At 29.4% G+C, this 13,493-nt stretch overlaps 2 protein-coding genes and 6 non-coding genes across 12 annotated transcripts in view; 1 reads left to right on the top strand and 7 right to left on the bottom strand.

Moving 5' to 3' along the window:
* The window catches only part of LOC113365921 (calcium-binding protein E63-1-like), a 397,148-nt gene that overhangs the window by 241,320 nt on the left and 142,335 nt on the right, over positions 1-13,493 (top strand). The gene's annotated exons all lie outside the window — the stretch shown is intronic.
* LOC113365923 (calcium-binding protein E63-1-like) overlaps positions 1-13,493 on the bottom strand; it is a 45,806-nt gene that overhangs the window by 18,960 nt on the left and 13,353 nt on the right. The window lies entirely within an intron of this gene.
* On the bottom strand, positions 12,201-12,273 carry Trnal-gag. The gene has a single exon. It is a non-coding gene; the product is annotated as a tRNA-Leu (tRNA).
* Positions 12,429-12,501, bottom strand: Trnaf-gaa. Its single transcript has one exon. It is a non-coding gene; the product is annotated as a tRNA-Phe (tRNA).
* Trnaf-gaa lies at positions 12,615-12,687 on the bottom strand. Its single transcript has one exon. It is a non-coding gene; the product is annotated as a tRNA-Phe (tRNA).
* On the bottom strand, positions 12,801-12,873 carry Trnaf-gaa. Its single transcript has one exon. It is a non-coding gene; the product is annotated as a tRNA-Phe (tRNA).
* Trnaf-gaa lies at positions 12,987-13,059 on the bottom strand. The gene has a single exon. It is a non-coding gene; the product is annotated as a tRNA-Phe (tRNA).
* Trnaf-gaa lies at positions 13,174-13,246 on the bottom strand. The gene has a single exon. It is a non-coding gene; the product is annotated as a tRNA-Phe (tRNA).

Raw genomic sequence — 13,493 nt, 5'->3', positions numbered from 1 at the left:
AATACACGCGTTATGGTATGAAATTGACAGCTTAATTAGAGGAAATTACGATGCATAGTTTGATAAACCATATTGCAGATTATGAATAACTAATAATGTTAATTTGCTATAAATATCTAATACTATTACTTGTATTGGTTTATGTATCAATAAACAGTATATAATTCATGCGGCCTGAAAATTGAATATGATTGAAAATTTTACGAGCGCGTTGATGCACACGTGCTTTAATAAAACTTCCTAATCGAAATTGCATAACTTTCAATAACTAATATGAAGTTGCGTTTGACATGGTAATTTGAATTTAGATTAATTTACAACAAATAATTTTACTTCCAACTTATTATTTAGTTTATAAGTTAATAACAATACTAATATGCAAAATACATGCATCATATGCAATGTAGTTTAATAACATTTATACCTTATTTAAAAAAAAGAAATTCAATATTTATTTATAGTAGTATTTGTTATAGTAGTACTATAGTGAAAACTCGTCTATCCAGACCTCAATTAAACGGATTCGCGATTATCCGGACTGCGACCAATTTGTAGGACCAATTTGTGATAGTGAAAAAAAGTTGCAAAATGTTTCAAGGTTCTCCAAAGAAATAATATTTCTCATCAGAAATATAAGATATTTTTTGAACCTTTAGCGTCTTTTATTAAATTAAATTGACTTATTCAAGATTTTAATAATTTAAGGCAACCAAAAATTTCTAAACGACTTAAATCTTATGGTTTAGTTTTAGGTCAAGCAAATACGTTTTTTAAGATATTGATTTTTTTCTGAAATATAAACATTTGAGGATGAGTATATGATATATATTTAATATTTCTTAATTTTTTTATTTGAAAATTTATTAGAAAATTCATACGTTTCGCCCTATTCTCATCAGTGGAACTAAAAAAATGTGGCTGAAATATGGCACAATATTGTTTGAAAAAGTATAAAGCATTTGACATTTTTCTATTCTAATATTGCAAATAAATAAAACAGTAATCTAAACAGTAATTTCAAATCTAGGTGCTTAAGATCTCTTATATATTATCTTGTATTATTATATTTAAAGGCTTACAATGTTTTAAATAGTAATAAGTACATAATAATGGATTTATATATCTGTGGGGGCATCCATTAATCACGTGCGCTTTAAAGGGAGAAGAGGGGTTTAACAAAAAAGCAGAAAATATTATGCAGGGTCTAGTAAGATATCACGTGTATTTGTTTTTTTACCTCAATTTAAAAAAAAATCCAAAATTTTTCAAAAAAAAATCAAAAATTTCACGCTTTTTTCTAGTTACTAAAAATGCACGTGATGTTTGGTGGGAGAGGGGGAGTAATTTCCAAATAATGTTCCCCATGTATCATCAAGGGGGAGTGGAGAGTCTAAAAATCCTTAAAAATCGCTCTCGTGATTCTTAGCTAAAAAATTCTTAGAGATCTTCAAAGTCAAAAAGACAGTTTTTAAAAATCGAATAAATTCATCCCACCTTCTCAATCAAAAGGCTACATCTAAATCTCCTTCATAATTCGGCTTTGATGATCATCTAACGCTATTGTCGTGCAAGAACAGAGGCATTATTATTAGTCATGACTCGTGTATCAAATGTCGTAGGTCATGAAACTGTTCGTATAATTCTATCCAATTTGCTAATACAGTCCATATTAAATCAATCAGTAGAAATCCCTGATGAAAGATATCCATGTGGCGCATGTGGCGCACCATCGCGTGCCATGAGCTATTGTTGACCGGATTTATAACCCCATTCGGTAGATTTATGCCCCGCGATTATTTATTCATCGACAGGTCAAACTTTATTTCCTATCAAGGTACGACGGATAAACAGAATTTATACGGAAAATTTAATTAAAGCTAATGCTTCAGGGACTCGGTCACGATCTTAAGCAACTTAAGCTTCTTGGTCGAGAAGGAAAATTTGGGATTTTATGATGCTAATTTATTCAGGAGTTGAGGCAAAATTTATTAGATTAGTTATAGACGTATATGTGAAATAATCATGGTGATTGGTTATTAAGTAAATGAAAAATATATGCTGATTACAAATGTGGTCTTTTTTGGGGAATTGTTGAATTTTTCGTTTTTTTGCCCATATATTATTTATACTGATTACAATTATAAAATGTAAAACAGTATAAGAGTATAATATATGTTTGTAATATACTCATACATTTTAAACATAATGTTTATAATATATTGCAATATATTTTAAGAATTTATGTTAAATAATGAGCCTAGAAATTACTAGAATATAAGAAATTTATGAATATAAATATAAAGAATATAATGTATACATTAATATTGCCAAAAAGCAGCTAAGATATGCAAGGAATTTTAATAATATACGTTTGGTAGATGAAATTATATAATTTAGTTTGACAGATTTTTTTTTAATTTATGCATGTCATATTTTGCCTTATTCTACTGAATTATTTCTGAATACAAAAAAAATTACTCATTTAAAAAATTATTTAGACGTTTCATTGTGTCAAGTATTTATTTGCTATCCTCCCGTAGGTTAGTTATAGTAATTTCTATACGTTTTGAAGGTTTCTTAAGATTTTGGCATACCTAAGAAAAAATGGATGAGTGTATTTGTTTTGTGAGTCCGCATTTTTTCGTTCACGTTTTCAGGCGCACAGATCAACCGATTTGAATGGTTCAAAAAACATTCGATTCCTATTGATAGAAAGATGTGATCATTAGAGTGCAGAAAATAGAAATCGAGTTGTGAGAGAACGGAGCATCCGATTTGAATGATCTAAAAATATTCAATTTGTAATGATTGAGAGAAGAGGTGATTAGTTTTTGGCAGAGGCAGGTCCAGCCATTTCAAAAACACAGAGCTAAATGAGCAAAAATGACAGTTTTTGAGAGTACTAAGCATTCGATTTCAATGATTCAAAAAACTTTCTGCTTGTTTTAACAAAATAATTGCTTTTGGGAAAAAAAAAAATTTCAAATGTTTTTTCTAAAAAAAAAAATTTTTTTTCCAATTATTTTTTTGTATACGGAAAATAATTCAGATTTTAATTTTAATTCTGACCAAAGTTCTAATATACTTCAAGAAATAATTTCATCTTTGCACTTCAGCATAATATAATCTGTTACAATGTTTATAATAATCTATTTCAAAACATTTAAAATTCCTCAAACATTTTGTTACGGTACGGAAAGTTCCAGAAATTAACTTAAGGCACGATGCCATACTCCACTAGTTTGGTATTGGATATGGAATATTTAGTTGGTTGATCGTAGATTGAATAGTTCACATATGAACAGAATTTGACAAATTCATTCACTTAAGATATGAAAAGAAAGAAAAATGAAATTTAGAAATTATAATTACTAAAAAGTTTTTAGTAATTATAATTTCTAAATTTCATTTTTCTTACTAATAACTTATTATACATTATTACTTAAGTTCATATTTTAAGTGATACTGATATTTTAAGTCATATTGATTACGAATATCAGATTATCTCAAAAATCATATTAAAACAACTTTTCCAATAGATCAATTAACGTTTTCTAACATCCATGAAATAATCCAGACATAGTTCAATCGAACAGCGTTTTTCCACTTATTTTTTTAAGTATACAACGAATCGTATAAAAGATATAAATTGCCATCAATCATGTTTCTAGACAGCTTGCTTAGAACAATAAATACCGCACCGAGGGCCCATTTGCTGCTCCAAAACAACGTGGGATATTAAAGGCCGTTTTAAGAATTTATAGCCGCGTTAAATGCATACCCTCAAGTGTAATTACTGTTTATACTTTGAAATAGCTAAATTGAGGTTTACTGTCGATATCATTTACATTCGAGCCTTGAAGCAAACACATTGTGAGTTGAATCGAATATATGGAATAATGATCAAATTAGTGATAGACGATAATTAAATTTAAATTAGAACACAAATTATAGAATAAATACCATCGAGACGTTGTGCGGCTGACATTGATAAATATCAATAGACAGTTTTCACATGTGCGAAGGGTGATGGATTGGAAATTTATTCGGTAATGGATTCTAATAAATTAAATTGAATTGCTTAAACTAATTCTATAAAGTGCATTTTAATAAGCAAGATTTTTTTTATAAAATGTTAATATAAATGATAAAAGAAAAAGAATTGTTGTACATGGATTAAACATAATATATAAAACTAAAGGTACAAATAATTGAAATAGTTCCAATTGTAAAATGTTAATGTATCTGCTGATGGAATTACATGAATAAATATATTATTCTATTAAATATATCTCAATTGGATTGCATAGGCTCCTCGGATGGCAATCAAAATTCGCTTATACCAAATTTACTTGTACAAAGACATTAGCCAATTTGGACATACGGTATCATGGTCAGCTTCCAAATCAGACGTTTTGAAAATTCAAAGATGTCAAAATAAAGCATTAAAAAGTTTTTTGAATGCTTCGAAATATTTTCCAAATTAATACAATAGGTGATGAAATACAAATCATTATTCAGATAAATCCAAAAGCCGCCTGGAGGATCACCCAAACTCACTAGCTAGAGAACTCTGATAAAAATCTATCAGGTCATTATGAAAAATAATAATTATTAAATTAAATTTTGTCAATCTAAAAATCACTAATATTCGGTTAGATAATTTTGTATTTTTGATCCCATATTCTAATTTTATAGTTTTGCTTCAGTGCATCTCAAATCCTAATTGTTTTTGCAGAATATGGTAAATCCTAAATGGCATGCAAAATATGAGGCTGAATGAAAAAGTATGAATATTTTCATTTTTCTCATTAAATTATTGTATAAGTATTTTAAAAGGGTGTCGAAAGAATTATTATCTAAACAAAAAACATATGGCATATGTCATATGTCGAGTGTAAAAATATCAAAATATTGAAAAAGCTAATTTTTCAAAGTTTTTGTTTTTTGAATTTTTGAAATCGGTACAGCTGTTTTTGAGGAAAAATCGAAAAAAATCAAAAACTCAAATTTAAGCTCACATAGATATTGAAATGTTGAAAAAACTGTATGAAAATTATTTGTTGCTGGAAACTGTTATATAATAGGCATTATGTTAAATTTAACAGGTTCTATATTAAAGATTGTTAGTAATAAGTTTGGCACTAAAGCTCACATTGTTATAAAACTTTTTATAAATCGACCCCTATTCTATAAGGGTAAAACAGGTGAGAAGAGTAAATTATTGTGCAGTAAAGTTAATAATGATTCAAACGCCAAGAAGTAGACATTAAAATATTAGCACTACATTCTGTAGATAATAATTTAAATAACATCTACAATTTAAAAAAAATGTTTCTGCATACCAGAAGAAATCCAGTAATTAATATCTATTTGTTATATGATTAAATTAATTATTATTCATAGCAGGTATAAAAATCAAAAGGGATGTAAATGGCTAAATGCTATAACAATAAAAAATGATAATTGATTTATATTTTTACTAATTACGCCTATATAAATGGAATTTAATGCGACAGAGTCCCTATAAGATTTGAATATCGATAAAGTTACTCTTCTACGACGGAACAAAATAAATATCCGAAAACAAGGTATTTTGATATGACAAACAATATTTGTTATCACAACAAATATGAATCATATATAGATAAGTGGGTCATTGGCAACCATGACATTGTAAAATGGAGCAATCTCTTGTTGGACGATTGATAGTAATTGATTGAACGAGTAACATTTTCATGAATTGATAATTGAGATGAATTATTTTGAAATGACATAAATCAGCAGAATATTTTTGTTGTCTATATTTGTTAAACGAAGATCTATTGGTGGATAAATAGAGAGTTCAGTAAAAGTTTTATACGTAACCTAAATAAGCCGAATCATTAAAATGGTCAGTTAAATATAAAAACTCTAAATTATTTCATTTATTTTATGCAAAATTTATTTTTATAATTCATGGACTTAAAATATTGCCATCGATCTGTATACACATTTATTTATTTTACAAATTTATATTATTATAATATTAAATTAACAATACGATATTACATCTTGAATTATGCACCTATTTGAAGTAGAAAAACAAATAATAATTAAATTTCCATCAAAGTGAAAAACATATAAATAAGCGATTAGAACATGTAAGTTGAAATCAGTGAGTTAAAGTTAAGCTATTTTGAAACGAGCTTTACAATTGCTTTTGAAAATTAACTAAAAAAACAATTTAATGATTTATTTGTAAGACAGAAAAAAAAATTACATGTTTCATTGTGAAAGACCCCTTATTTAACACTGACAGAAAACTGCAAGATCTCTTATAAAGATATACGTAAGTAAAAATTTATAATAATCATGTATATTATTTATCAATATTTATATATTTTATTTATTATATTGATTTAATATTTGGTTTTGGTTTGTTCCATAGTCTAATTCACGGTATTCTTATGTTTAATTATTTCAAATTATATTTATTTTTTTATAAATAAATATAGATACTCGAACAAAATTATTAATTTTTTACAAAAAATATTAAAATTTGTATATTGAAGATGAATCGTGCAGATGCTGTTTAATCTCATATAAAACAAATAGTCCGCCAAAATGATTCTTTCATTTGGGGGATACAAAAGTTCTTTGAGATTACAGAGAATCCAGTGATAAACATAATTTTATCCGACATAAAACTCTCAAAGAAAACCTGATCAAACAAATCTTGTTTGGATGCAAAGAAAGTCATTGGAAAATCTATCTGAATCCTTCAAATTCAATTTAATATTGGCGTAATTTACATGAATTAATGTGTATAAAAATGTGTATTATTATAAATTATTGACGGGGACTATACGGTTTGATTTAGGGACCAATTCTGCTGTAACATAGACCAATGTGACCTAGCGCTTTTCATACAAAATGGTACTAAATACTGTCAAAATGCTTCGTGGTTGCCGTGCAATCATGCGTTTTTAATAGAAAACTTTGCGTTACATTATACGTGTAAAACGTCAGATCGCACAGCAAAAACATGGCATTTTGGCAGTATTTAGTGCCATTTTGTATGAGATACGCTAAATCACATAGGTCTATTTTGCAGCAGAATTGGTTGCAAAGTTAAACTGCATTGTCCTCGTCAATAATTTACAATAATACACATTTTCATACACATTACTTTATGTAAATGACATCAATAATAAATTGAATTTAAGGGATTCATAGATTTTCAAATATTATTAGTATAATTTACGACAGAATGGGCCCTTAATTTTACTTTTTTTTATAATTTTTTTTTTATAATTTTATTTGAACAGCGATCAAAACTTATGGGTTCTATGAGCTGTTGTGATTAATATCTTACAAACTACGCTTCTTTATTTACAGATGGCAACCCAAACAGTTGTCACATCTCTATATAATAAATTTTATTACAATTTCTGTAATAGGGCAAGTATGGTGCAACAATGCCGGGTGAGGGCTATTTTCACTTGGAAACATATTGCTATTTATATTTCCCAGTTAAAATCGTTGTCACTGTTGCCTGACAACAGGCTGCTCGAAGTGGGTATCGAACCCGGGACCTCTGAAACAAGTCCCGTCGCTCTTAACCACTTACCTACGGGCGAGCCCTTAATTTTACTTAAAGATTTTGTTTTTTGGGATACATATACGTTAATAGTCAATAAAAAATATTATCCTTTTATAAATACTAGATGGTGTTATAATCTTTATGGCTTCTAGGGGTTCATCTCCAATGAAATACATCCTTCTTTTTTAAATTTGTCACTTTAAATCGTAAGCCTATTTTTTTCAATCGACGTGTCGGCAATTCTTGGAAAGATAAATTATAGCAGAACCATCAATATCAATAGTATAAAACATTATCAAATAATTATCGACATAGAATTCGCAAGACGAAACAATGGGACCATAAATGATCGTTTACGTCAAAAACACAATATATATCATAAAATGGCGAAAGATATTGTTTTGTCACATAGACAAAAGGCTTTGGATGACAGCCCGCATTTTCATGTCCCTGAAATGGCCCATGGATCCACAAAACCGACATCACACGGATGACCCATCGCCGCAAATCATTTCCCATCTCGCCGCATTCCAATTTCCCGAAAGCCCGGTCGAATTTATACAGACGGACATTGCAATATATCCGCCAAGGTTAAGTTTTGTGATCGATTGGATAATATTAAACAACACAGGCGCAGGTACTCTATATCGGTTCGATTCGAATCAGATTATTATGTAAATATACCGAAAGTAATAAAAACTGTTGCAAATCATATTATTTGTATGCTTTCGTTGATAATAAATAGTTCATTATAATTTGCATGTAACCTTATTACCGGTTCCGCATGGCAACTGGTTGATAATAAAAGTATTTATCGCGCCATATTGTTTTGATTTTAATATAATAATACAATCGTATTTTAATCAATAAATATTATTATTAATAAACCTATTGTTTATTTATGCTTACAAAATAGTATTAAATGAATTGGGTTCTAACTAACTATATTTATTTTTATTAACATCCCGTAGAGTAAGTTATAGTAATCGCAAAAAAATTGAAAATAATTTTTTTTATATATCTTTACGTTTCAAAGAGATATATTACATATTGGCATACCTTAGAAAAAATGGATGTATGTGTGTGTGTGTGTGTTTGGATACAAATTTTCGTCAGTGATTTCGGGATTCAAGCAATCTGAATTATTCAGAAAACATTCGATTCCTATTGATAAGGAGACGATTCCTATTGATTAGTTTTTGGATAAGGCAGATCCAGCTGTTTCGAAGATTCGAGACAAAAAGTGCCAAAAATGGTAATTTGGCTAATAATGGTAGAAGAATAGAGCGTTCGATTTCAATTATTCAAAAAACATTTTAATAGAAAGAAATACTGGTTAAATTTTTAAAAGTAAAGTAAAAAAATGCCATTTGGAGGTCAAAAATGATTATTAGATATATGCACATTAAATTATCAGATTGTTTATAAAGATTTTAATAATAAGTATAAGTTTTGTTTACACTTCTATGGGTTCCGTTACATTGTTTATCCGTTAGACTGCGACGCGGCGCTCACGCGCTTCGATATTTTGTTTCTGCGCATCTAAAGCAGCACGATTGCTTTGACAAAAAGTTCAAAATTTCAAAAAAAATCTAAATAAAAAAAGTTTTTTTTTCAAAAAAGGCTTTTTTTTCAAAAATTTCAAAATTCTCAAAAGTCAAAACTTTTGAATCTTTTTGGAAATATGTAATTTTTGGTGCAGGAAGTTTCAGAAATTTGCCTTAAGGCACGATGCCATAGACCACTAGTTTTATATTTTTACCAGACGTCTTTACAGATTATATATGTATGTCTCTTGTGAATTTCAGTTGTCTACTTGGTATACATTCAAAAAGTAAAATAAAAATATAATTTAATATATAAAAATGGAATTGAACATAAAATAAAAAGGAGAAAAAGACAATATAAATTTATTTCAAATAAGATTTAGTTAGATTCCTTTTTCTAAAATATTGATCTTGCACCCATCAACTATTAAAACTTTTTTAGAAGATGAAAATCTAAATCTTACTAGAGTAAATTTTTCTGGAAATCAAAATTTTCTTTACATTTCTTAGTACCCACTATGATATTTGAAATACCAAGGACATACATATATAAAAAAACGTTCGATTTCCAAATTATTTAAATTAAATTAGTGCATAATTTAGTATACTTTAATATGTTATTTTCATTAGAGGTATCTACAATAACATGATGTTTGCACAGTGGTTTTTCCAGCCTTTTTGGCACAGCGCCCCCTCCCCCCGCTCTAATAAAAACATTTGTTGCTCTTATCTTAATTTTTTAAACAATTTCATTTCATAAATATTCTACAAATATTTGTCTGTTATTCTACAAATTAATATGCAATATTATATAAAAATATGCATAAAAAGTTGAAAGCTAATTATTTTTTGGTTTATTTTTTATATCATTTTAAGAATTTTGGTTTATTTTCGAAAATAGTTTTCTGGAAACAGATGAACGCGCCCCTCTTAAACCAGAAAGACCCCTCATTGAAGGTACGCGCCCCACAGTTTGCAAACCTCGGTGTTATTAGGATACTTTTTACATCACGATATATTATTCTGTATCATGTAATTTTTTATATTTTTAATTACTATCTATCTATATAACGGTTTGTTGTGACATATTACTATATTCAACAGCATTTTTTGGCTTTATATTCAAATTTAGACAAAATAAGTTTTTAAGATGCTCTTCTTTGGGATAGATACTGCTATGTAGGCAGCAATGCCCACGAAAGAAAACTATATGTGAAATCTCTCACATCAAGGAAAATTTGATATCATGCTGCTAGATACCGAGGTTGTTTTGAACCCGAAACTAACAATTGGCAGCCCACGTTCTTAATTTCTACTCCACGGCGGGATCGTTTCATGAAAATGACATTTCTATGAAGATTTGGTCTCAACAGATGTAATATAAATAGCTTATAGAAATTTCATTTATATTTTCATAACACAGGATGTGCTCCTTTAGTTGTATTTCTATAATTTTATATCCCACAAGCTTTATAAATAATTTCAAGAAATACCAAAAGATTAGATCATATTATGTCAAAGCGTTTGAAATTTGTCTACAAAAGTCCCATATTAACCTATGACATATTCAGCATATTTAAATATATAATATCTTATTACTAAGCTCAACTAAATAACATAAATCAAATGCAAGTATGTTGCCGTCGTGCAAAATTACTGAAGTAACAGATGCCGGCGCACGGCGTGGACGCAAACAAATGACGCTGATTGTGCAGACAATAAAAGCAGAATATGGAATATTCACCTGCTTCTACGTGAAGGTAGAAAATTTTTACATTTTCATACTTTCTACAAATGCTTGTGCAACATCGATATGGTATAAATTATAATTTCATAAATATTATTTAGTTCTATTTCTTCCCGTAAAGTAAGTTGTTGCAATCGTCCAAAAATCAAAAATGAAAATTTTTGCATATCTTCGCGTTTTGAAGGTTTTTGAACATTTTAGCACATCTTAGAGATAATGGATATGTGTGTGTGTATGTATGTTTGGAAATAATTTTTCGTCCACGATTTCGAGCGCATAAATCAACCGATTTGAATGATTTCTATTGATGAGAAGACGTGCTGATGAGTTTTTGGTGGAGACAGGTCCAGTATCATTTTTGCTAGTTCATATGTAAAATGCGCTTGAACACACAGCAAATAGATAGATATTTTCATAGTTTTCACTACCAAGAAATAAGCATGACCACGACTACGCTATGTTATGAGCTCTATTACGGCAGAATTGCCACATAAACTTTTCGGATAATTTAACAGGATTTCTCCTAGGGGAGGTGACTCATATAAAACTACAACCACAGAGTTCCTAGTTCAAAACCCCCTTTGTAAATAAAATTCATCACAACTGCTTTTATATTATTTACAAATAATAAATTTTATTTGTAATTGTTTATTTGTAATTTTTTTTATTACAATGTACATTATGTTTTAAAATGGTCTTAATTTCTTTCTCTTTGTAAATTTAATATGTATTTATATACTAACTTTTGTTTATTTTTTATCTTTTATATTTTGAAGATTTTCGTTCATGTTTTGCATTTTTGAATTAAAATTCAAAGAATGTCTACCATATTTTGTATTGTGTTATTTTACACTTTATCAGTACTTGGTATATATAATTGATAATATTTAATGTTATGAAAACAAGTTTATTACTTTCCATAATTATTTTTGAAGCAGATAAATTGAAAGATAACATACTCAAATTCTATAATGAAAACAATACAAACGAAATACCTAAAATAGCCTGATAATATTTTAGGTATTTCGGGAAAGTATTTAATATGAAAGAAAAATATAATGCATATTTTGAGAAAATAAACATTACATATATATATATATATAATATATAATATATATATATATATATATATATAATTATACATGTTTTCTCAACAATAAAAAACTTAGCGATGATAATAATATTCGCATAACCTCCCTAGTATCTTTAAATTATATTTTTTATTACTAGTTTTATCAAACAGCGGAAAGAAGTCAAATTTCTAGCAAATGCTGATGCTGAATGTTTGTGTAACATCTTGTCAAGAAATGACAAAAGATTTTGCCGAAACCAGGGATCGAACCTTGGACCTTTAGATCCTCAGTCTAACGCTCTCCCAACTGAGCTATTTCTGCCGCATGAAAGACACTGTAAAGACCGGAGGAGACTGCAGGAAGAAGCCAAATATCTAGTAAATGCAGGATGCATAACTAAAGAAAGTTTCTTGAAAGCCCCCATAAAATTATTTGATATCTTGAAAGCTTCGGAATTTCAAAATGACAAAAGACTTTGCTGAAAGCAGGGATCAAACCAGGGACCTTTAGATCTTCAGTCTAACGCTCTCCCAAATGAGCTATTTCGGCTGCACATAAGACACTGTAAAGACCAGAGGAGACAGCGGAATCAATTCAAGTTTCTAGCAAATGCTGACGCTAAATGTTTATATAACATCTTGTATAGAAATGACAAAACATTTTGCCGAAACCAGGGATCGAACCAGGGACCTTTAGATCTTCAGTCTAACGCTCTCCCAACTGAGCTATTTCGGCTGCATAAAAGACACTGTAAAGACCGGAGGAGACAGCGGAAAGAAGTCAAATTTCTAGCAAATGCTGATGCTAAGTGTTTGTATAACATCTTGTCAAAAAATGACAAAAGATTTTGCCGAAACCAGGGATCGAACCAGGGACTTTTAGATCTTCAGTCTAACGCTCTCCCAACTGAGCTATTTCGGCTGCATAAAACACACTGTAAAGACCGAAGGAGACAGCGGAAAAAAGTCAAATTTCTAGCAAATGCTGATGCTAAATGTTTTTATAACATCTTGTCAAAAAATGACAAAAGATTATGCCGAAACCAGGGATCGAACCAGGGACCTTTAGATCTTCAGTCTAACGCTCTCCCAACTGAGCTATTTCGGCTGCATAAAACACACTGTAAAGACGAGAGGAGACAGCGGAAAGAAGTCAAATTTCTAGCAAATGCTGATGCTAAAATGTTTGTATAACATATTGTCAAGAATTGACAAAAGATTTTGCCGAAACCAGGGATCGAACCAGGGACCTTTAGATCTTCAGTCTAACGCTCTCCCAACTGAGCTATTTCGGCTGCATTGAAGACACTGTAAAGACCGGAGGAGACAGCGGAAAGAAGTGAAATTTCTAGCAAATGCTAATGCTAAATGCTTGTATAACATCTAGTCAAGAAATGACAAAAGATTTTGCTGAGACCAGGGATCGAACCAGGGACCATGAGATCTTCAGTCTAACGCTCTCCCAACCGAGCTATTTCGACTGCACAAAAGACAATGTAAAGACCAGAGGAGATGGCGGAAAGAAGGAAAATTTCTAGCAAA

This window comes from Ctenocephalides felis, unplaced genomic scaffold (assembly GCF_003426905.1).
Source record: "Ctenocephalides felis isolate EL2017-DRISC unplaced genomic scaffold, ASM342690v1 CF-g0.4_SCAFFOLD_01170, whole genome shotgun sequence".
Taxonomy (NCBI): Eukaryota; Metazoa; Arthropoda; class Insecta; order Siphonaptera; family Pulicidae; genus Ctenocephalides; species Ctenocephalides felis.
Note: the sequence above shows the minus strand (reverse complement) of the source record. Positions and strands in the feature narration are given on the sequence as shown.